The sequence below is a fragment of the Ursus americanus genome, chromosome 9 (genome assembly GCF_024610735.1).
Source record: "Ursus americanus isolate L20-20 chromosome 9, mUrsAme1.1.p, whole genome shotgun sequence".
NCBI classification, from domain to species: Eukaryota; Metazoa; Chordata; class Mammalia; order Carnivora; family Ursidae; genus Ursus; species Ursus americanus.
In genome coordinates, this window is record NC_142135.1 from 54,108,711 (window position 1) to 54,132,871 (window position 24,161).

At 34.4% G+C, this 24,161-nt stretch overlaps 1 long non-coding RNA gene and 1 pseudogene across 2 annotated transcripts in view; one reads left to right on the plus strand and one right to left on the minus strand.

The window, feature by feature from the left end:
• LOC123797948 (uncharacterized) overlaps positions 1-24,161 on the minus strand; it is a 253,800-nt gene that overhangs the window by 69,493 nt on the left and 160,146 nt on the right. The window contains exon 4 of one of the 2 annotated variants that reach the window (XR_015725818.1): positions 8,053-8,186. This is a non-coding gene — a long non-coding RNA (uncharacterized LOC123797948). Of the gene's footprint in view, positions 1-8,052; positions 8,839-24,161 lie in introns of those variants that run through there. The other variant, XR_015725819.1, reaches the window with a different exon arrangement.
• Positions 15,099-15,725, plus strand: LOC123797947 (calcineurin B homologous protein 3 pseudogene; annotated as a pseudogene).

The following is a 24,161-nucleotide window of genomic DNA, read 5'->3' on the forward strand; positions in this document are numbered from 1 at the left end:
TTCATTATCTTTTCATTCTTCAAATTCCATGGTCTTCGTCCATCTTTTTCTTTCCATAATTCAGTCTTCCTGCGTTTACTTGTATTATGTTCAAGTTTTTAAGTAACGAGGAGGAAGACCAGAGAAGAGGTTATTTTATTTCAGCCCAAACTGGAGGTCTCTTAAAGTTATTATTTTAATATGTTCCTTGGTTATTTTATCATTATATTTTTCCATCAGGATATTTGGTGAAGTTGTATGATTAAGAACCACGGAAAGTGGTTTTATTGTGACCTAGACCCAGATTTCTGATCATGGATAAGGCCTAGAAAAAAGAGTGGTTTCTAAAAAGAAAGTATGTTAAAAAAAAACTTGCTTCATTTCTAACTTGCTTAATTTCATATTCATTACATAATGTACTTTAGTAATTATATATTTTTTACCCAACACATATTCAGTCTTACTTTATACATTATATGCCAAGCATTCTGTTGTTCCAAAGCCTAAGAAGAAAAAGAATTAATATAACAAAAAATTGAAATATAAAAATAGAGTAATGCAATTAAACAATGAATTAACACATCAAAAGATCATTATGCTGGAATGCCTGGGTGACTTAGCCGGTTAAGTGTCCAACTCTTGATTTCAGCTCAGGTCATGATCTCAGGGTTTGGGACCGAACCCTGCATCAGGCTTCAGGCTGGGCATGGAGCCTGCTTAGAATTCTCTCTCTCCCTCTCCCTCTGACCTTCCCTTTCAATCTCTCTCTCTCAAAACAAAACAAAACAAAACTAAGATCTCATGTTAAGTGTTCTGAAAATAAAATAAAAATGAAAAGAATGTCATGCCTAATAGGAAAAATAGGTTGCTAAGTAGTTGAGACAAATGTTCAAATTGCTCAACTTCTGAGTGGCATATATAAGTAAACAATTTAATTTACCAGTCTTATATTTTCCAAGCTGTTTTCATTATAATAAAGTATTCTTTGTCAGAAAGGCAAGTGTGGAGAAGTAGAGTTGCCATTTTCTCAACCATCATGCTGAGTGGGGGGATATATAACCCTATATTATGTCTTTGACAGCTTTAGAAAATTGCAAATTCTGTGTCCTCTGTGAGAATCCTCACCTCCTATCAAGAATGAAATGGGAGGGGGGCGGCTGGGTGGATCAGTCAGTTAAGCATCTGCCTTCAGCTCAGGTCATGATCCTTGGGTCCTGGATGGAGTCCCGCATCAGGCTCCATGCTCAGCAGGGAGCCTGCTTCTCCTTCTCCCTCTACTGTTCCCCCTGTTTGTGCTCTCTCACTCTGTCTCCCACTCTGTGTCAAATAAATACATAAAATCTTTTTAAAAAACCCAAAAGAACTTGAGTTAAAAAAAAAAATCAAATGGCATTCCCTTTCTCTTGTTCCTAGAAAAGGATTTCACTCCCTATCTATTTATCTACACATATATTTCTTTAAAAAGTTGATTTGTTTAATAATATGAATGGATTCACCCATAAACAGGCAGGGAACAAGATTTTCATTGCAGACACAAAAGACTTTTAGATCCAAAAGGTTTACACCAAGCAGTGTTTGATGTCACTTCCAGTGTAGTATGATTTTTATAGCACCATCTTTCTGTACGAGTTTGGAACTGCTGAGCCAGTAGGTAGCCAGTAGGTAAAGGTAGCCATAGCTGAGCAGCTCCAAAGAAATAGGGCTAACCATATATCCATAAATCATATCTTCAAGGAAGAGTTATATATTAATTCTATATGTGTGTGTGTGTGTGTGTATCCCTATATATATTTGCTTCATATAAAGCTACATATATCCATATCTATCTGTACATCTTTCTATCCGTTTATCTATCTAGGTGGATATAGATAGATCACTAAAAATGCAATGCATATATAGTGGCCTTATATATATTTTTATAATCATATAGAGGTATCAGTATCTATGATCTATATCTATAAGCAGCTTTTCCTTTCATTCTTTAAAGAATGTGTGTTCTTGTCAGCTTAAATTAGCACACCATTAGTTGTTAATGTTTTAAAAAATGGAAATAAACTGGAAATTTTATTTAGCAAATTAACTCTATTAGCAGAAGGATTCTATATTGCATAATAATGAAACTAAGTTTGTGCTAGGAATCAGCAATGTGAGTATTAATTCTTTCATTACCACTCATGACTGTAGGCAAGTTAGAAAATCTCCCAGAGTGTCACATTTCTCATTTGGAAATGGTTTTTGTGGGTATGTGATGGAATATATTATCTCTACGATCCTTTCTAGCTCTCAAGTTTTTCAAAATATAAACTTTAAGATTTGCATACTAATTCTTTAGAGACACTAGAAATGAAATATTGCTCAAATCTGTCAAAAACAAGCAAATCATCTATTTGGGAATAGGACAAATGAGTTTTTAACACTATCTCACCTAGTACATCTTCATTTTCTTGGAATCACTAAGATTTATAATAATACTCTTCCTCGGTCCTAGCCTTCTCTGACGGCCGCAGCTGTGCCTTCTCTGAGCCCTCTCCATTGTGGTGGATGGCCTGCTGTTTTGCTTTAGGAGGCCTCAGAGAGGCTCTTGCTAATACTTAAGACCTATCTCTCAAACTTGAGCCTTATCTCTCTAATGAATGCCTGTTCACCCTCAGAGCCAAATGCCCAGGGAGACCCAAACCTCTTGATCCTTGCTTTATGAACATCTACTTATTGAATCTCAGGGTCAGCAGCGCTGTGATGTAGTCACTCTGGTATTGTACTCTCTCCAGGAAATCTAGGGTTCAAACGGCCCCTGCAGCCACGAACTGCTATGGTGATAGATGGCCTCAAGCTGGTTTGACTGTTCCAGACTTCAGGTATGTGAATTCCTGTAAGTCTGGACTTGCAACTTCACTGCCCTAAAGCCGCAGTGTTCTTCCGTCTCTCTAGGCAGTCCATCTTTAATGAGATGCTTTCCCAACACCTTGGCTTCCATGTTCTCGGCCTCTTTCTGCTAGTCCAGGCAAGACCCAGAGAGAACCACCCTGTTTTTAATGCCCTTCCATAGCACCTATTCTAGTCTCACACCTTCTTTCAATAAGAACAGAAAATGCATATAAAAGCCATGCATTATACTCTTCTTATTACACCATCATATACTGGTTGGATGCTGTGGTATTTTTCTCCCAAGCAGGACAGGCATTTACCTCCATTCACAAGATAATCAGATGCTGTTCATTGCCCTCTGAAAGGAATCTGAATGTATAGCTTATCCTGAACGGCTTTTTAACTTTTATGTGAGAGTAGGATTTTAAGGAAATTCAAGGAAATAGTGAGATAATAGCCGTATAGAAAGAGAGTTCATAAGTGTTAGATATCGGTTAAGGTAAGATATGAAGATTGGCAGTTTTCTGCTCGAGATGTACTAGTTTTAATATAGCTTATTCTGGAGGTGACCACTCATTAAATCAGGTTTTGTTTTGGTTTTGTTTTGTTTTTTGTCTGCTTACTGTTAAAATTTGAGAAAATGTTACATTTAAGTATTATATTGATGTTTTGAGTTTATGTGTAATGCAAAACTCCACTTTACATCTAATTGGTTAAATAAACTATATACAAAAATAAATACTTAGTGTCAAAGTGAAGGGCCTAACAATTATTTTTGGTCCAGGAAAATGTCTATTTCTTCTCACAAACACAAAACAAAGCTGAGGTGAACTGTAATATAAAATGCAAAGGAGAATATAGCACTGGACAGTCCTGAGACTTCTCAAAACAATCAGAGAATCAGCCATTTCTTATGAAGTCATTTACTGAAGACAGTGATTCAAGACACGTAAGAGTCACCTGGGTATTTTAAACACTCCATGACTAGCAGTGAATAAATAACAAATATCAATAAATAGTATCTAAATGCCAAAATGTTGTGTATGTTGGTACAAGAGCAGTCATATTCAGGGAGAGAGCAGGACAGGTGCATATGTGGAATAAAACCCAGTCTTGATTAATATGCTTCTGAATAATGTTTGCTAAATTTCATTTAATGTTTTTCTAAACCAGTATTCATGGGTAAGATTGGTCTGGATTTCTCTTTACATTTATTTATTTACTTGTTTGTTTGGGGCTAGCAGGGAGCTATGTAGCAGATAGAGTGTATCTTTTATCACTGTTTGGTGTTAGTATTTTGTCACTTTCATAAAAAAGTTGGAAGCTCTCTTCTTTTTTCTATGCTCTTGAGGATTTTAAATAGCTTTGAAATTAATTGTTTCTTAAAAAATTACCCTGGGAAACAGTCCATTTTTTGAGCATAGCTCTTTGATCCACCTGTTACTCTGATGGCTTAGATTATCTGCTCAGATTATCTATCTGTTATGTAATTGGTGGTGGCAGTTTATATTTTCCTAAAAAAGAAAAAATTACATATCACCCAGGTTTTCAAATGTGTTGGCATAGAATGGAGAAAATTAGTCTCACACGATTTAGTTAACGTCCCTATATCTGTGATTATTTCTGTTATCAGTGTGTATGTCATGTATTTGCGTGCTACCGATTTTCACCCGTTTAGTTTAAAATATAATTTATAAATTTTATTGTCTTGTTTTTTCCTCTCAAAATGGATCAACGATATATTAGGTCTACTAATTTATTTATTAGAACTTATTTATTTCTATCTACATGTATTGTTTCTTTTCAGCTTTTCTTATGTTAATTTTGTAATTTCTAATCTATTGAGTTGCATAGTTATTTCATCTATTTTCACTCTTCTTTCCACTGAGTATCTTAGACCATGAGTTTTCTTCCTAAAAAGTTTTGGCTTTGTTTTATAAGTTTAGAGAGGGAGATTTTAATTATTTTTCATGTGTTATTTACAATACACATGCAAACAATTGTTACACATACTATTTGTATATATGATAGTGTATATAACATATGATACATTTTATAATGTGTAATACATAATTATATATATTTAAAATCTCAAAAGGAGCAAAAAATATTCACAAACATTTCACCAAAGTAGATACATTATTAGGTAATGTAATATTGTGATTTACAATAAGAAATACGTACTTGTTCTTTCTGTTCCTGGCACAGAGCTCCTGAAATCCTTGGAATTTCCTAAGTGAAGAGAGCAGTAAAACTGTCTTTTGTTATGTTAATGAGGTGACTTTTGGAAAGCCCTAGGTAACCTAAGGACGCAGATTGGTTGCCGGGGGAACCAACCACGTGATTAGTGGGTTGGACTTTCAGGTCCATTCCCCACCCCAACCTCCAGAGAGGGGAGAGAGGGGCTGGACATTGAGAGTCATGATTTAATCAGCTATGCCTATGTAATGAAGCTGGTATAAAAACCCAACAGAATGGGGTTTTCAGAGCTTCTAGGTTGGTGAACACATAGAGATGTGAGAGAGTGGGGCACCCAGAGAACACGGAAGCCAGGGTGCAGGGTTGCAAGAGCACCTGGTTCCAGGACCAGATCTGGCCCCTGAGCACTGATGAAATCCAAAGGTAGAGAAATGAGTGGTGGTGAAACAAGAAAGGAATTGATTTCAGTGAGGTCAACCCCAGGAAAACAGCAGACTGCCATCTCAAAGATTGTCTCCAAAATGCTGACTATACCTCCAGGTTTATATAAGGAAAATGTGGGGAACAGGTGGATGGGTCTCTGCAGATAGACAGAAAAGGTCAAACTGATCACTGTCATGGAGTCAGTCAGGGGCAAATCTGGCTGGCTCAGGGCAGTCCTTATTGCTTCAGGGGGTAGTTTTGGTTCCCATCCAGAGATGTTTTGCCCTCAGGGACTTCTGCCTAAACCAAGAAACCAGCTGGAAAGAAGAATCCAACTAGAAAGTTGGGCATTAAAATGGAGGCAGAAGTCCTCTTTCAATCCTTTTACTGTCACTTGCCCTATGCATCTCTTTCCTCTAGCTGTTCCTAATTTATATCTCTTTACAAACCAGTAACCTAGTAAGTAAAATGTTTCTCTGAGTTCTGTGAACTTCTCTAGCAAATTAGAACCTGAGGAAGGGATTGTGGGAACGTCCTATCTACAGCTGGTTGGGTTGGTCAGGAGCACAGGTGACAACCTGGACTTGCATTTGACCTCCGAAGTGGGGGCAGGGGGTAGACTTATAGGATTGAGCCCTTAACCTCTGGCTTCTGATGCTATCTCCAGGTAGATAATGTCAGGATTAAATGCTTGGTGGTGTTGAACAAAAACATACATCAGAACTAATAAGTACATGACAAGATGTTAAGCAAAGAAATGTAAATTAAAACTACAATGAGATACCATTTCATACTAACTAGATGAGCTTTCTGAAACAGGACTAATAACAACAGACACTGGAGACATATGGAGAGAGAAAACATTTCATACATTTCTGGGAGAATGTAAGATAGTATGGCCACTTTGGAAATAGTTTGGCAGTTTCTCAAAAAATTGAACATAAATAACCATTGGAACCAGCACTCCTAGGATACATGAAAACATAAGTCCACACAAAGACTTGTGTATGAATGTTCACAGCAACATTATTCATAACAGTCAAAAAGTGAAAACAACCTAAAGGTCCATCAATTGATAAATAGGCAAAAAGTGGTATATCTGCATAATAGAATAACCCTCAGCAATAAAAAGAAAGAAACTACGAGCCATACCACATTACGGATTAACCTCAGAAAACATTATTCTAAGTGTAAGACATTAGACACCAGAGACTACATATTCTATGGTCCCATTTATATAAAATGTCCAACAAAGATAATTTCATAAAGACAAAAAGTAGATTAGTGGATACCGGGGCTGAGGATGGGCATGGGGATGGGAATAAGGAGGGATTGTAAGTGGGCCTGAGTCTTTTCTGGGGAGATATAAAAATGTTCTGAAACTAATTTATGGTGGTTATTACGTCAGTTGATAAAGTTACTAAAAAGCATTGAAATTGTATATTTGAAATGGTTTAATTTTATATTTACATCTCAGTAAGAGTGCTATATATATATGTACATAAATATATATATTTTTTTGGTTTGCACATTACTACTTTTCATATCTTCCTAAATAATTTGTGTTTTCTTAAGTTAAATCAAAGGGTGTAGGCTTCATTAGCTTGACTTTTCAAAGCTGATTTAAGTGTTTTGTAATATTACGCATGGTCAAATTTTGGCATTTTTAGAGTATTTTTTATTATCAGTGTACAAAAAAATTATACTACATATTGATAATATTTAGATTGTTTACATATTTTTTGTTTTATCAATTTAATATAAAATAAAAATTTAACTTTTCTTTTACAAATGTGTTTCTATTTTTCCTTTGGTTTCCTGATGACTCTATGGCTCTATGACTATATTACTTCGTGAATGAATATTCTCTTTAATCTTCATTATAATCTTCACTTAACCTTCATTATAAATTATATTGTTATTTTTTCATCTAATTATTTTGCCCAAAATTTAAGTTCTTCTGATTTAAAATTAGCAACCCAACCTTTTTGTTTATTTGCATATTCCTGGAATGACTTCATCTTTTTTATATTTGGCTTTTCTGGATTATTTTGTAATGTGTGTATTTTGTATACAATATATTATTAGATTTTGTTCTTTCTTCTAATAGAGAGTCTTTTATTTTAAATGGTTGAGTCAGCCCATATACATTTATTTAAATGATATATATACTTGGTTAATGATGTCATTTATTTTTTCCCACTGCTTCTTTTTAATCTTTCACTATATAAGTAACACTTTTCTTTTATGGAAGTTTGTGTTGTTTTCCTGATAATATGGAATATTAATACATTTTCTAGTGGTTTTCTTTATGACTATTACTTCTAGCAGCGTACTTAGTTATCTAAGTCTTCTGACAGGCTCAATAGATTTCTTCTTCTACTTAGCCCCAAACACTGCTTATTTTGTGTCAACCAGAAAAGATTAGGCTACACTGCAGTATAAAGAACACAGCCTTGCAGTGACCCATCACAACAAAGTCTGTATCTTGTTCAGAGTGCCCTACAGTTTGGGCATCTCTCCAAAGCAGCTGTTCACTATGTGGCAGCTCAGAATCCCAGGCTGCTTCAGTCTCGTGGCACCTACCTCTCAACGCAACGCTCCATGGTCCACTCCGCAGGAAACGAGAGCATGGAATCGTCTGCATCAGAAACTCAATATGTCAGCCCAGAAGGGACAGCAGTCATTTTTGTTGACATCTCTTTGGCCATAAGCATGGTCTTTGGAAGGAGAGAGTTATCCTTGTAAGTATCAAGAAGGAGAAGTGAGCAAAATACCTATTTGATGATTTCAACTCTATTATTTTTAGTGTCTACCTTTGTATCTTTAAAAAATCCTTCTGATATTTATACTTTTATCACTTTGATACTTCATCATAAAATGAGTACTGATTAAAACCTATGAGAAAACTAGACTATTTTATTTTCCACTTTTTGTGCCCTTCTGGTCTTATCTTTATGATTTATATGATTTCTACGTAGTCAGAGATTATAAATTCCTCACTGTCTTTTGAAATGCAAGGTCTAAGTTTAAATCCCACAACTTCTTCACAGACATATTTAATACTTATAATATATGACTTGGTATTACTATTTTGCTCTTCCAATATAGAAGTACAATTAAAACACAATGAAACTGATTAGATTCTAATCCTATTGGAATTAGTTTCTTGACTTTATTGTCACTCTCGGTCTTATTTCCATAATCATACTGTAAGCTCTTTGCAGTGGGAAGAGAAGTGACTTATTTTTCTATAGTATCTAAGAAATAGTGAGGCACAAAAAATTATTTTTCAGAATTGTTTCGTTTTGTTTTAATTAGCAACATGTTCAGTTCTGAATCTCCTTTCAGAGGGAATTCCTGAAGTTTTGGAGCAATACAGACTAAATGCATCAGACTAGTATGTGCAACAATTACACAAATGTGGTAAATGAAGGAGAATATGATTTCAAATTTAATTAGATTTTATCTCACTATCACTGTATAGAATTGGAATGGGAATTGGAGTGTAAAATAATACACTTTGTTTCAAATCAATGCTTGGTAAATTTTATTTTCTTCATACTTTGGCTTTTCAAACATACTATTCAAATTGAAAACTTGTTGAAATAAATATATATGATAAAATGGTAGGAAAATGTTAGATTGGATCAGAGCAATAGTGTATGTCACATGTTAGCAAATTTTCCTAAGAGAACAGAAAGAAAAAAGTTATCCCATGGATCCCATTAGCTATTAACATTATATATCTTCATTATATAGGTATTATGTGTGCATATATGCACATATATATGTGTATGCACAGATCCTAAAAGTAAATGAGACAAATCCATTCAAGTTATTACTTAAAAAATATGAAATGTTGCTTATCTACATTATTAAACTTTCAAATTTAACACACAAAATAGTACTTTTCAACATTATACTATCTGATAACATTAAAATTTACTAGGAACATTTTACATATCAGGTACCAAACGTAAAAAGAGAATACAAAGGATGTTAAATTTTATTCAACAATGTCCAATGTAACTTTGGAGGTTGTCTATATTATTACAACAAAATCCAACAAGTTACCTATGAAAATATAATTTCAAAGCCTTATACTGCCATTTATTTCAGTGATGAATGAAATCTTTTTCATTAGGAAATGAGATGTCACGGGGCTTAAGTGTTAATAAAACTTTTTTATTGAAGTAAAACTTTCATAAAGAGAACAGGATCTATTTTGTCAGTGAACAAAGAGATTTCAACAGATTTTTAGATGCTGAAGGGAGCATCACAGTCAATTCCGTAGATGGGCTTTAAAACATATTAGACACAGCTGAAGAAAATATTAGTGGACTAGAAAATAATGGACAGAAGCACCGAGAGGCAAAATGATGGAAAACAGGCCAAAAAACCCAAACCAAAAAATGTAATATATGGCTTGGTATCGTGAAAATGTCTAACATGCATGTATTTGGAACCTCAGAATGAAAAGAGAGAAAAGACAGAAATCTTATGGAAATAAATAATGTCAAAAAATTTGCAATACTATTTATGACATCAACCTACATAAGAATCTCTATAATATTAAAACAAGATAAATAAATAACATCATATTTAACTTTAACATACTCAACATTCTATAAATAAATCAAATACAAAATATTAAAAACAACTAAAAGGGGGGAAATTAACTTTAAAGGAGAAAAATAAGACTAAATGCTGATATCTTAACAAAACTGATAGAAGACCAAAGGCCTGTGGAATAACATCAGTAAAGTGTTTGCCCATTTTCCTCACTATGAACCAGCTTTCGATAATGTCTAAAATGAAAACTCGTAAACTTGCACAGATTTGCCCTTCAAATTAAACACATTTTTTATTATTATTTAAATTTGGGACCATGATTCAGGCATTCTCACAATAGCAATTTTTAAACTATTTTTATTCCCTTTGATTTGGGATATTTTAATCTCATCTTTGGTTTATAAATCTATTTTATTTCTACTTCTCATATTCTAGAGTATAAACCCACATAATTAAACTAACTTTTAAGTTGGCATTTTAAATTAGATACTGTATCGTGTCTTCCCTGTACTATTTTTCTGAGCTCTTCTCCAGGGCAGAAGTAAGTGTTCTCTCATTTAGGTATGCATCCCTATAGTACAGTATTTCTGTTTTAATGTTGATCTCATTCTGAAACTTTTTAATCATGATTTTTATAATAAACTGCAAGCTCTCTGAGAGCACAAATACTTCTTCTTCTGTTCCTCATCTACCAAAATGCCCGGCACAGAACAAGTGCTCAATAAATGTATGATTTATAAATCGATGAATAAAGAAGTGTTACTCCAATCCCTACTGATTTTACACTTTTTAAAGATTCAAATGACTGACTAATTCCCAATTCATATGCAGTGAGAGATTCAATCTTCTTCCCAACATATCTGATCAGGGTTCCATGGAAGGGAATGCTATTCATTACCCAGAAGATTAAAGTTCATCTAATAAAGTAATACATGCACAATGTCATGTGCAATGAGTAAATAAAAGGACATGAGTATTCTGAAAGAGAAATTCTATCATCTTTTCGTAAACTGCTGCTGATATATTGTAACATTGTGAGGATCGACGCCATATATCAATTTAGAAGGAAGAGAAATTAGTAGTAGGGTTGGTCTCACTTTGGGGCATAACAATTTCAAAAAAACAGACTTCCCAATTTGCTGATTTGCCACCCCCATTTTTCTATTCATCCAGAATGTCTCCACCCCCCACATACAGCATCATGCAGAAAAAGTTACTTAAACGAGAACACAGTGAAAAACAAAATTTATTAAAACTAAAATCTCAGCATGTAGTATCAGATCCCTTCCTGAAAGTTTGAAAACAGGCGACTAACGGAATCATCCTCGGCACCATAGTGGCTCCCACTCACCTGCATGGCTGTTTTAGTTTTGGCCTTCTGCCTTGCTGCCATTGACTCCCAGAGGCCTTCTGCAGCAACCATTGGGGCTGGTGTCAAGGGTAATGACCTGCTGTTGCAATGGCTCTCTTAGCAGCAGCACCTTGCAAAGGATCCCCAGTGTCTCTTGATTTTTCCAGCAGTTCTGGGTGTCTGATCCACAAGAACGCTCAGGGTCAGACACAAACAGCCATGTAAACAGAGCACTTGAAGGAGCTTCTCCAAGGAAAGTTCAAGTGCAGTTTTATGCAGCGGGACTGCTCTCTTGAGGAACTTAGAGTTCCATTAGAGAATTGAACTCTAAGGTACATTCGACCCCTGTCCTCTGCCATATCTGAAGTAGTGTGAGCTCTGTTTTACAACTGTGTGACCTGGACTCTCCCAAGTAAGAGAGGGTAATGATATTTTACCTGAAAAAAATAATCTTGAAAATAAAGTAAAACGACCCGTTCAAGTGTTGAAAACATTTCTGACAAATAGTAAGCCCTCCATAAATATCAACCTCTTATATAAAAAACACAAAAGATCAATAAAAATCCATAAGGAAATGAAAGACATTTTCTATCAACGTATGTCTTTTTTTCTATTAGAGAAAATGTAAAAAAAAAGATTGTTCCACAAAACCATGGTCTTAAACTTTTTAAAATATATAGAAAACTGACAAGTATATCAAGATTACTTGAAAATATGTGGCATTCTAAAATTAATAAATGAATAAATAAATTAAAGCAATTTTTGTCAGCAGATGGTTTTAGATGGCAAAATATGTCACCTGACACACAGAGGCTAGATAGTTGATTTTTAAGAGTTCGGTAAGTAAAATTATCTCTCTTATGTGAGGGCCTACAATTCAGAGGGGAGCGAGTGTAAGTAATAATTTGTGAAATTTGAGTAATTCTCTTTTTAGTTTTTTGGTCTTTTGTTTGTTTTTGTTTTTTTAAATGCAGCCGCAAAAGAATGAGAAGAGATATTACCAGGGATGAGCCCCAGCACAAAGTTCTGAAGGACCCACTTCTCCATCTCCAGCACAGGCACTGTACTGACAGACCAGGCCAAACAGTGGTCCCCCTCAGGGAGGGCACCAAGCAGCCCCTGTGCCTAGGGGTTTTCTGGCTCTGGGGCCCCAGCTCCTGGGCATGGCCGGTGGCCACCAGTTCAGTCCTTGTCCCCAACCAGTGCTGGGTGGCTGTCTTCAGGCATAACTGAGGAAGCTAGAAGAGGATCCCCCCAGTTCTTCTGATCCCAAGAAGCTTGGGAATATGGGAAATTCCCTCTTGTAATTTTCCCTCTTGTAATTGGGAATACAAGAAATTCCCTCTTGTAATTTCTCAAACCAGTGTTCCCTAAAGTCAGCCTCTGGACTATGATTGTTGTGGGTTTGCTTTTATAAGGTTACCCATTCTTTCATGCACACACAGAAAAGAAACATCTCCTACGTCCAGCTCACCCCTCTAAGAGTAGTTTGGTACCAGTCAGCTGGTCTGAGAACAGTTGATCATAGACTGCAAGGGGCAGGATAGGCACACCATTTCAATCCATGGAGAGACTAATTAACATGTCTAAGTTTGCAAAGATAGGACATGATAAAGCCTAGATGTGAAAGAGACTGTCTGGGTGGAGAGTCAGCGCTCTTGGGTTTTATACTGTTTTGCTTCTCTCAGGAGATGAGGCCTAACTTTGCTGCCAAAATATTAAAGGGATGGTAGAAGCAAAATGATTTCTAAACGAAAAGCTACAGAGGTCTCCATTCTTAGGGAGAACAGGATCTATAAATAAAAATTTATAAAAGTCTAATTCCAAAATAGCGTTTTCTAGATCTTCCTTTCAAGGGTGAATTATTTCTAAGTTTCAACATAGGAATACCTTTCTACTCCATTTGTAATCCGCTTCTATTTCTTATATTTACTTAAAATGTATTATCACTTATACAAAATTATCAAAGAACTTTCCACCTGGCATTTGTGATCATAAGCTGTTTATCTCTTCACCTTCACAAAACGCATTATCTATATATTGTCATATAAATTTGGAATCTTGATTTAGTTCATCAGCTGACAACTGTCAACTGAATGCAGTCAACCTGACAAATGTGGTCATCACTGAGACTGGTTCAGTAGGTCACATCATCCAGGTTCTATACTCTGAGCGAAATGGTGAATTTACCTATATTGAACAGTGACCATATACCTGATCTCTACCTTCACATAATTTATCTCTGATTTCTGAAATACTTTGCAGAAGTAAGGATTTACCACAATGTAAAAAAGGAGGCTCACATGTTCCCATTCTCCGGTATTATGAATGCAAAGCTTTTTGGGTTTTCGTTATTGTTGTTCTAGAGTGACCTCGGAGGCCATTTGAAGATGGCAGCACACAAGATGAAACGAACCTGGATCTACAAGTCTGTGTCTCTGTTTGGAGGAAAGCCCGAGGCCACCTGTATTGGATTTTCTAAAAGAAAAAAGCTTATGTGATGCTAAGCTACTGAGGTTTTCGGGGGTTATTTCACAGTCCCATATATTTTTTTATTAAAATGTACTTGACCTATAACGTATTAGTTTCAGATGTACAACACAATGATTTGGTATTTGTACATATTGTGAAAGAATCATCACAAATGAGCTTGTTAAAATCCATCATCATACAAGGTTGCAAATTTTTTTCTTATGATGAGAACTTTTGAGAACTATTTCTCTCAGTAACTTTCAAATATACAGTACAGTATTATTAACTACAGTCACCATGCTGTACATTACATCCATAGGACTTACTGATTTTATAACTGGAAAGTTGTACCTTTTGACCACCTTCTCTGATTTTGCCTACCTTTCACCTCCTGCCTCTGGCAACCACCAATCTATTCTCTGTGTCTGTAATTTTGGTTTTTTTTTTTTCTAATTTGCTTGTTTTAGATTACACATACATGTGAAACATATGGTATTTGTCTTTCTCTTAGTTATTTCACTTGGCATAATGCCCTCAAGTGTCATCTATGTTGTCCCATATGACAAGACTTCCTTTGGGATTTAGGACAAATTTTAGGATTGTTTCTATTTCTATAAAAGAAATGCCCTTAGAATTTTGAGATGGATTGCACTGAATCTATAGATCGCTTTGGGTAGTAGAGATATTTTAATAACATTAATTCCTCTAATCTATGAGCATAGAATATCTTCCATTCATTTGTGTCTTCTTCAGTGTCTTCCATCAGTGTCTCAGAGTTTTCAATATACAGGTCTTCTGCCTCCTTGGTTAAGTTTGTTCCTAGGTCTTCTATACTTTTTGATACAATTGTAAACCATTGTTTGTTTGTTTTTTAATTTACTTTTCTGATAGTTCATTTTTAGTATTACAGAAGGACAACATATTTTTATATTGATTTTGCATCCTACAACTTTACTAAGTTTATTAGTTCTAATAGTTTTATTAGTTTTATGGTGGAATCTTCAGGGCTTTGTATATGAAATATCATGTCATCTACCAATAGTGACAGTTTTACTTTTCCTTTCTGATTTGGATAACATATTTATTTTCTTGCCTAAACTGCTTGACCTGAGCTCAGACCTGGCCCTGGTGTCCACACCATGTTGGACCCAAGGTCTGAAAAGCTTCTGCAGAGCCAATGCTATCCCAAGCCCTACAAGTGATGCATTCCTCATGGCCCCCTCCATAGGGCACCATGGTTGCTTCCCATTCTGAGTCTGAGGAAGTGAGTGAGCTTGTGGGCAACACAGGCTTCTCATTAGACCAGATCCAGTGGCTCAAGTGGAGTTATAAGCAGCTAAGGGGAGATCAGCCCACTATTCCTAAAGAGGACCTCTACAAAGTCCCTGACCTGGAATTCAATTTGATGCGATCCAGAATCCACCATGCCTTCTTTGGCAACAGGAACCTTGGCAAACGGTCCATCTGCCTGGCTCACAAGATCAACTTTGAGCACTTCCTGACCCAACATGTCGTACTTCTGACCAATCCACACCACCAAGGAGAAAGAGCAGGTATAGCTATGCTAGAAAGAAAAGCTGAGATTTCTGTTTTACATGTATGCAATGTCCACTGTGGAACAATTGAAAATGTGGTCAAAGAGGTCTTGAGAAATTGCCACAAGGAGAAGGATTCTGCTCACTGCATTGCAGATAGGGCCATGATGGAGGTAGCCAGCATCTGCATGGGGCAAAAGGAGCATGATCAAGTATAAGAAGGGGTCACCTTCAATGACTTCCTGAAGATCTCACAGGGGATAGACCTCAAGAACAAGATGCACATCGACTTCATTAACACAGAAACCATTGCCCTTTGTCACTGACCCATCACCTCCCCAACAGAGAAACTGCACTTTGCTCCAGGGCCACCTCCCCAGATGCATGGAGCAGCTGAGGCCCATTATGCATCATGCTGCTACAGCTCTGAAAGTTTTCTTGTTGGTGTGTTCTTGTTCTATTACATATTGGGTTTGTGTGTTGGAGGTGGGTGGGGAAGGGGGAGAAGGAGACAGATCATTTTTCTTTTAGTTTAGAGGTTCCCAGCCCATGGTAAACCAAATTCAGACCTAACAGGTTGGACTGCATATTTTCCAGGGATTTTAGACTTTGAGTAGGATACAGTAACTGGATAGGACATTGAGGTTGACTCCCTGTGGGAGATTCAAGTGTTTTCAGTGCATGAAAAAAGGTTGCAAATGGATATTTAAGAGAAGTAAAGTGTAGACTCTAGCAGAGCCTACTATTTGCCCCTAATACCTATGCTTTTTCTTCTATATTAATAGAAAAAAATGTTAGTTGAGCACACAGCTCCCCATAGAGAGATGATATTTCTCAAGATTACCCGCAGCTAAGTGTGGTTACGTGTCTAACTTCTGTTCCATAGAATATGGGCAGAAGTTACAGGTACAGTTTCTAGTCAGTGCCCTTAACACCAATAACCATGTCTTTCTATTTCTTCTTTTTGTAGTTGGAATGGGGATAAAATGGCAAAAACTGAAATAAGCATTTCAGACCAGAAGCTGGAAGCTAGATATTGAGAGTGATGAACAACAAGGTAGATTAAGTCTGGGACCCCAATGACTTCATGGAGAAAAGCCTTAATAACAGAGGAACTTCTGCATGAATAAAATCAAATAAAATAAATGAACAATAAACTTTCATAATGCTTAAGCTCTTGTGAACTATGGCTATTTGTTTCAATAGCACAACCAACATCCTAACTAATGCCAGCAGATTTTGGAGATTAAATTGGTTTACTATTTGGCAGGTAATTTATTTAAAAAATAATATCTATGATAAACAAAAAAATTCCTTAAATATATGGGCAAGAAAAAAATGTCCATAAAGTGCATACAACCAGTATGGCTTCAAAACCAGATCATTATGGGAATATTCTCTTAACGTTTTCTTGTCTGAGGTATGATTCAAAAATTTTATAACCAGAAAAATTGTTTTTTTGTATATGAAAGAACTAAAAATCATTCTCAGCTGGGAAAGGACTAGAAAGAACAGGGGCGCCTGGGTGGCTTAGTCGGTTAAGTGTTGGCCTTCGGCTCAGGTCATGATCCCAGGGTCCTGGGATGGAGCCCCGTGTTGGGCTCCCTGCTCCGTGAGAAATCTGCTTCTCCCTCTCCACACCCCTTGCTGTGCTGTCTCTTGCTATCTCTCTGTCAAATAAATAAATAAAATCTTAAAAAAAGAAAGGACATATTACCCATACTAAACCACCAATAGTTTTTTCAATTAAAAATATACTTACCATATGTGAATATGAATTGCATCACCCTCAAAATTAATATGTTGAAGTCCTAACCTCCAGTACCTGAGAATGTGATCTTGTTTGGAAATGTGATCATCACAGATATAGTTAAATTAAGACGAGGTCATGGTGGACTAGTGCAGACCCCTAAACCTATATGACTGGGGTCCTTATGAAACGGGGAAATTTGGACACAAAACACACACAGGGAGAATACCATGTGGACATGAGGGCAGAGATTGGAGCAATACATCAGACACTAAAGAATACCAGAATGCCAGCAGATAACCAGAAGATGGGAGAGAGACACGAAACCAATTCTTTACAGCTCTCAGAAGGAACCAACCTGGCCAGTACCTTGATCTCAAACTCCTAGCCTACAGAACTGTAAAGCGATACATTTCTGTCCTTTAAGACCCCCAGTTTGTGATACTTTGTTACAGCAGTCCCAGCAAACTAATACACTTAATTCAATTGACATAGTAAGAAAATAAAGAACTAATGAATGGAAAATCCATCATATTAAGGGACTAATTATGGATACTGAAACTGGTTAAACTTGGAAATAATCTCTAAAATGATTAGTGGAAATATGGTTACAAAACAGAAGGCAAATGTCAAAATGCTATCTCAAAAGAGAGGTAACAATGTTAAGACAAAATATGCATGCCTGAGTACGAATAACTCAAATACCTTTATTAACTCCAATTGCTTTTAAAATGTTTGCCCTTAACTCAGAAATCTTCTTCTATAAATACATAAACATAGAAATGTAAATATTTCTTTCATGAAACATGAGTGTATCAGTATACAAAACTGAAACAGCATTTACTCAGTAATAAAGCTCATGGTCACTGGAAGTGCACTTCGTTTTAAAAAAAAAACTGAGAAATTAATAAGTTGGACATGTGACCTTTATGATCTTTGGTTCTATTTCAGAACTTTAAATGTAAAGCCTAAAAATTTAAATGTTGTGCTTTGAAATTATTTTTAAAGGGTAATGTATAACTGAATGTACAAGCATTTTATTCATACTTGATTTATACAGCAGGTTTAACATTTATTCAACAAAGCTTTGCATCTAATAATGAGTACACTTGATGCTTTTAAAAGCTTACTAAATACCACCTAATTTTTTTTTAAAGGTTTCGGAGTTCAACTCCAGTATTTAGCTCATTCCATACTATGTGTCTCTCTGCTTAAAATAGGCTTTATTTGAACTGAAAAAAACAAAAACATTTTGTGAACGTTATACAAATCTTTCATGTATGTATTTGTCATAAAAACATGGTAGTTAACTTATTTCTTCTCACCTATTTATTTTTTTCATGAAGCAATTTATTTTTTTTTTGTTCAGTTTGTGATTCAACTCTAGGTTTTGTTTCTTTGATATTCTTTCAAATGTAAGTAGATTCTCCTGGTGGTCCCAAGTGACAGAGTAACTTATTTCTGCAGTAGCAATATTTTGTTATTCTACTAAGCTCATGCGGTAACCTGAAACTGTTCAACTGAGTCTGCTCGAAATATAAGTCCTGCATAACTTTCAACTTTTTATAAGCCTAAAAGGTTTAGATTTTTTTTTCCTTTTGTAGTCCCTCAAGAATTCTAAAAATGAAAACTTACAATCACTTTATACTTTAAACAAAAAGCTTGGCAGCGTTTTCACAATGTTGGTAAAACAAAATTTTAAAGTGTAATCTTTGCAAGTTTTGCTCAAAACCAGATGATAGCATAAAATAAATTTTAAAAAAAAGATGTTTAACGAATGAATCACCATTGTCACTTCCAAAAGGACTGTATAACTTCAGTCAATGACAGATTTGTGTTCATGTGAATGTTCTTTTCCTAAAGATTTGTTACTATACAAGGTAACATTTATTTGGGAACTATGATGAAGTAAACTGGTCACACCTTTGTTCCTATGGTGATCATTCTTATTTAATGAACATAATAATAAGCCATGTTTTAGGGATCATTAAATTTTAAGTGTGAAAGCAAAGAAGTTATTGTCTGTATGGAGGGCAGATTTTGTTTTTAAATGAAGGCTTCTTTTTTTAAAGTGATTTTTTTTTTCTTTTCTAAAATAAGCAGCTTTATTTCATACTAACATACAATAGAAAAAGTTGAACTTTCTGGAAGACCATCACCCCCATTATGAATTTTATTTCTCCATTTTGTAGTTCCAAGAGGTACTTGTTTGAATTGCAAGGTTATTGCCCTAATCTATAACGTTTTTAGTAATGAGTATGATGTTTACTGGGTCAAAGATCAAGGTTAGTACCCCCTTTTTACTGAAAGAAAATTGAGAGACAGGATATTCATATTCTGGCTGTTAATTAGAATTGTATGATTTTTTTTCATATTTAAATCACTCATCCTTTTGTTTGTATTATTTTGTTTTATTTTAATTATAGTTAATTTGTTAATAACTTCAATTCCATTTATTCACTCAAGGCTAGACTTAGGTTTTCCAGTATGAAAAACCATTTAGATCCATTCAAAGACTTTAGAATCATTAATTATTTGATTTGCGATTAAAAAAAAAGTTTAGTTTCAAACTTGTATTTCTATTCTTTTGTGCCTGTAAAAATTGTCAAAGTAAATTCTCAAAATATGAATGATCCCCAAAGTTTTATTTTGAATATATTTATTTTAAATACACAGAAAAAAATATATATATTATACAGAAATAGAAAATGTTAATGAGTAAGAGAAAAAGAAATCAATATGAGTGAATATACATTTTTAAAAAATTTTTCAGATAGGACAAAGCCACTAGCAATATTTTGATATATAAGTTTCATTTTTTTTGCTTCCTGTAACAAACAAACAAAAACCTTTCATAACTTCCTATTGACTGTGCAGTTCATTGTACTTGTATAAACTAGAGGTAATTTTACATGTTCGTGACTAATAACCCATTTAAAAATTAAAATTCAGTTGATTTTGAACACTTATTTTTAATCTTATTTCTAATATTAAAAGATATATATATATATTCACCTGTAAATGGACAAGTGCTTAATTCTTCTATATTGCAGTGCAGTTTTTAGATTCTTGGGCATTCCCATGCAAATGCACAGGCTCAGATGAAGTTGAATTAATGGAATTTCAGAAAAATCAAACATTTTAAGATGTTTTCTCCTGTATATTTTCACATCCTCAGCAATTATTTACTCATATTATTTTATAATCATGAACGTTTTGTGAGAGAGGACTGTTATTAAGAATTCATCTGTTCTTAATTTACTCCTTACCTAAAGCTACAGCACAATGTTCTATTTATAATATCAAGGCAATTGGTGTATGTAAAAAAGGACTGATATTAATTACAGAAAATTGTCATCAAATGGAAAAGAAAAATGAAGAGTCTTATGGAGGCTTAATCCTGATTACAGCTTAAAATTGCTCTCTCCATTAACACAATCGACACTCCCAACTAGCAAATTTTATAGAGGAACAAGTAACCAGATATTTTCCATGGAAGAGCCTTTTCATTCTTATGCTTTTCTATTTCTTTTATTTCTGCCAGAATAGCAACTATTAACTTTTAAAATCTGGTGTAAAATTTCATTTCAAAAGTATTGAGAGACAAAGCTTACCTAATTATTAACATTTTTCATTTTTTACTATGCATACGTTCAGTGGTTGTAAAACAGCAGCTACCAAAATCCACTAACACAAATATTTTAAATATAAATTTAACATGAAAAGATGGTATTACCCAATGTAAATAGTCACTAGTCATACACATTTTAACCATGTGAATTGGATTAACTTCAAAGGATCAGAATGACGTTTGGTAAATAATCACTTCCAGTACATTAGTGTGCTGGAAACTTTGCATTTCGGAAAGAGATAATTCACCCCACTTTGGTGAACAATCTTCTCACTTTTATAGAATTGAATTATTGTATAATCAGATCCAGTACTCTATATTCATGGGACACCTGGTTTGAGAAATTAAAAGTGTTTCAAAAACATTATCTTAGCTACCTTGACAACTTCACAGACTGCACTGGCCACTCATTAGTCCATTCCATCATCTGTTCACCAATTCACTAAGTTTATACTAACCTTACCTCCCTGGGCAAACTAGGATATGAATTTTCACAAACTAAATAGCAGCATGCAATCTTTGCACAATATCATGCACTATCAGCACATCTATTTACCCTTATATCCTGAGCTCTCTGCAGGCAACAGATAAGAAAACACAACTATCATATTGATGCTGAGGACAATAAAATTTTTAAAGCTTTTTTCATCAGTAAAAAAGAGAAAAGTGCAATAATTTAAAAATAGTTTTGTACTTTGATAGTTAACTTTTTGTATTAAATATTGGGTTTCACCTTAAAACCTTTGAGATTCAATCTCTTTACTCAATAGCTTCAAGGTGTTCACCTATAATTTCAATGTCACCATTTCCAGCTGAGAATATGATCAAGCATGAATCAAGGAGAAGGCCTATGGTTAGAGAAAATGATATTCAAGTTTTAGTCTTTGGCTAGTGACTTTGTTCTACAATTTTTTGGTGGGGGGAGGGGGAAGGAAGTATGATACACCTTTTATTGAGATATAATTAATATATCACAAGTGATCCACTTGAAATGTACAGTTCACTGAATTTTAATATATTTATAGAATTGTACAAATATACCATGATCTAATTTTAGAAACATGCCCATCACCCTAAAAAGAAACTTTGAGCTCATTTACAGCCACATCCCATTACCACCCTCAGCACTGGGCAACCAATAATCTGTATTGTCTCTATAAATTTGCCTTTTCTAGACATTTTGCGTAAGTAGAATCATACAATATGTGTTTTTTCATGGCTGACTTCTTTCACTCAGCATAATGTTTTATAGGTTCACACATGTTAACATGTATCAGTACTTTATTCTTTGCTTTTTACATGATTTAAGTACTTTTGTTTCTAATAAAAATAGCTCTGTGTAATTTTTACCTCGGGCTACTTTTTGATGGAACTGTTGACCTAAAACAGATAAAACTTACATTTCTCTAAACTTTAAAAAATAAACATATAAACTATCATGATGAGGACAAAAAAGGGAAAATTTAAATAAAGAAAAAGAAAGTGATAAAGCAGGTATTTGGGAGTAGTAGTTGCTTACTTTAAATTTCATTTTAAATAATTATTTTTATGAATGTCTTCTGAGATTAATTGTAGTATAGTAGTTGTTGATTGTGTTTAAGCAGAATTATCTTTTATGGACAGGTTACTATTTATATCTTCAGTAGCAAGTTTCCATATCCTCCTCTTTATTTAAAAGTTGAGTGTCTTTAGTCCCTCATATAAAATGTGTGATCTAAAAAGATAAATGGTGTTACCAGGACAAATATTTGAAATATGTACAAATCTGGAGCAAATTTGTACACCTCAAAAAGGATATATTTACTTTATGAATATATAAATATTTATATAGTCAAAAAATAAATTTTATGAATGCTGTACTTGAAAGTTTACGATGACTAAAGATTGGTATCCCACATCCTGGAAAAAATTTGGGGCAGAGTGAGTAATTGTCTATGTCAGTTCAAACATCTTTGAAGGCTTATTTCAAATAGGAATTAGAACATTCAAAATGAAGATTATAATTGTAATAATTGAGTTTGAAATGGACCTGTGGAAAGAAGATAAAACGGAGAATGTAAGAGCTTCACATATTTGTGGGGGGAAAATGCCAGTACTGTTATAGATAGAATATAAAAATGAAGACTTCATTGAAAAGAAGAGATAATTTTTAGACAGAAAAAAGTGTGTAATTTAAGATTGCAGCATTATTTACACTAGCCAAGATACTGAAGCAACCCCTATCTATCCATAGATGAATGTATAAATATGTGGTATATACACACAATGGCATACTGCTCAGCCATAAAAAAGAATGAGATCTTGCCATCTGCAACAACATGCTAGAGGGTATAATGTTAAGTGAAATACGTTAGAGAAAAAAAATACTATAATGACTTCACTAATATTTGGAATTTAGGAAAAATTAAGATACAAAGAAAAAAGAGACAAAAAACAAAGTCTTAAATACAGAGAACAAACTGGTGGTTGCCAGAGGGAGGTGGGTGTGAGAGTGAGTGAAATAGACAAAGGGATTACAAATACATTTATCCAGATGAGCACTGAGTAACATATAGAATTGTTGAATCATTATATTGTGTATCTCAAACTAATATAGCAGTCTGTGTTAATTACTTCAATAATTTTTTAATTAAAAAGAAAAAAGCATACTAGAAAAATAGACACTTGGTAGCAGAATTTCTCACCTTGGAGGATACACACACACACACACACACACACACACACACAAAACCTTTGAAAACCAGTTACAGGGTGAAAGATCTGTATTACTTTCCCAAATAATAGCAGTATGTATTTTAAAAAATACATTTCATATATTTAAATTTGAATATCACATAATCCATCTAGATGGCATTAGACTAAAAAATTTCGTAATAATAAACCCATCCCATTTTTCCTTTCAATTAAATGAATTTTATACATCTATAAGGTGCTATAAAGAATATCTGAAGTCTTTCAGTACAGAATTTCTACATCATTCCTACTATGAAAAATGAGTTTGTATTCCTGGTATTTGCTTTTATAACAGACTTCACCTTAGATTAAGCATCCTGTTTCAACAAATTATTTGAACACCTTATCTGTGTCAGATACTATGATAGCCTCTATATTTACTTTGGAAAATATAAAAAGTATCTTCCCTGAGGGAGGAAACATAGGCATAATACTTTAAAGCATCACTTCTAGAGAGAGATTCCCTGGGTTCAAATCCTGTCTGCTATCCATTAACCTATAACCACATATTGCTTATTTAGCAACTCCAAGCCTCAGTTTCCACAGGCATGAAGAGAGATTTTCTTCTTCCTATGGATGTTGTATGAATTTAAAGAAGTAATATAGGCAAAATAATTAGCACATCGTCTGACATATACAAAAAAACAC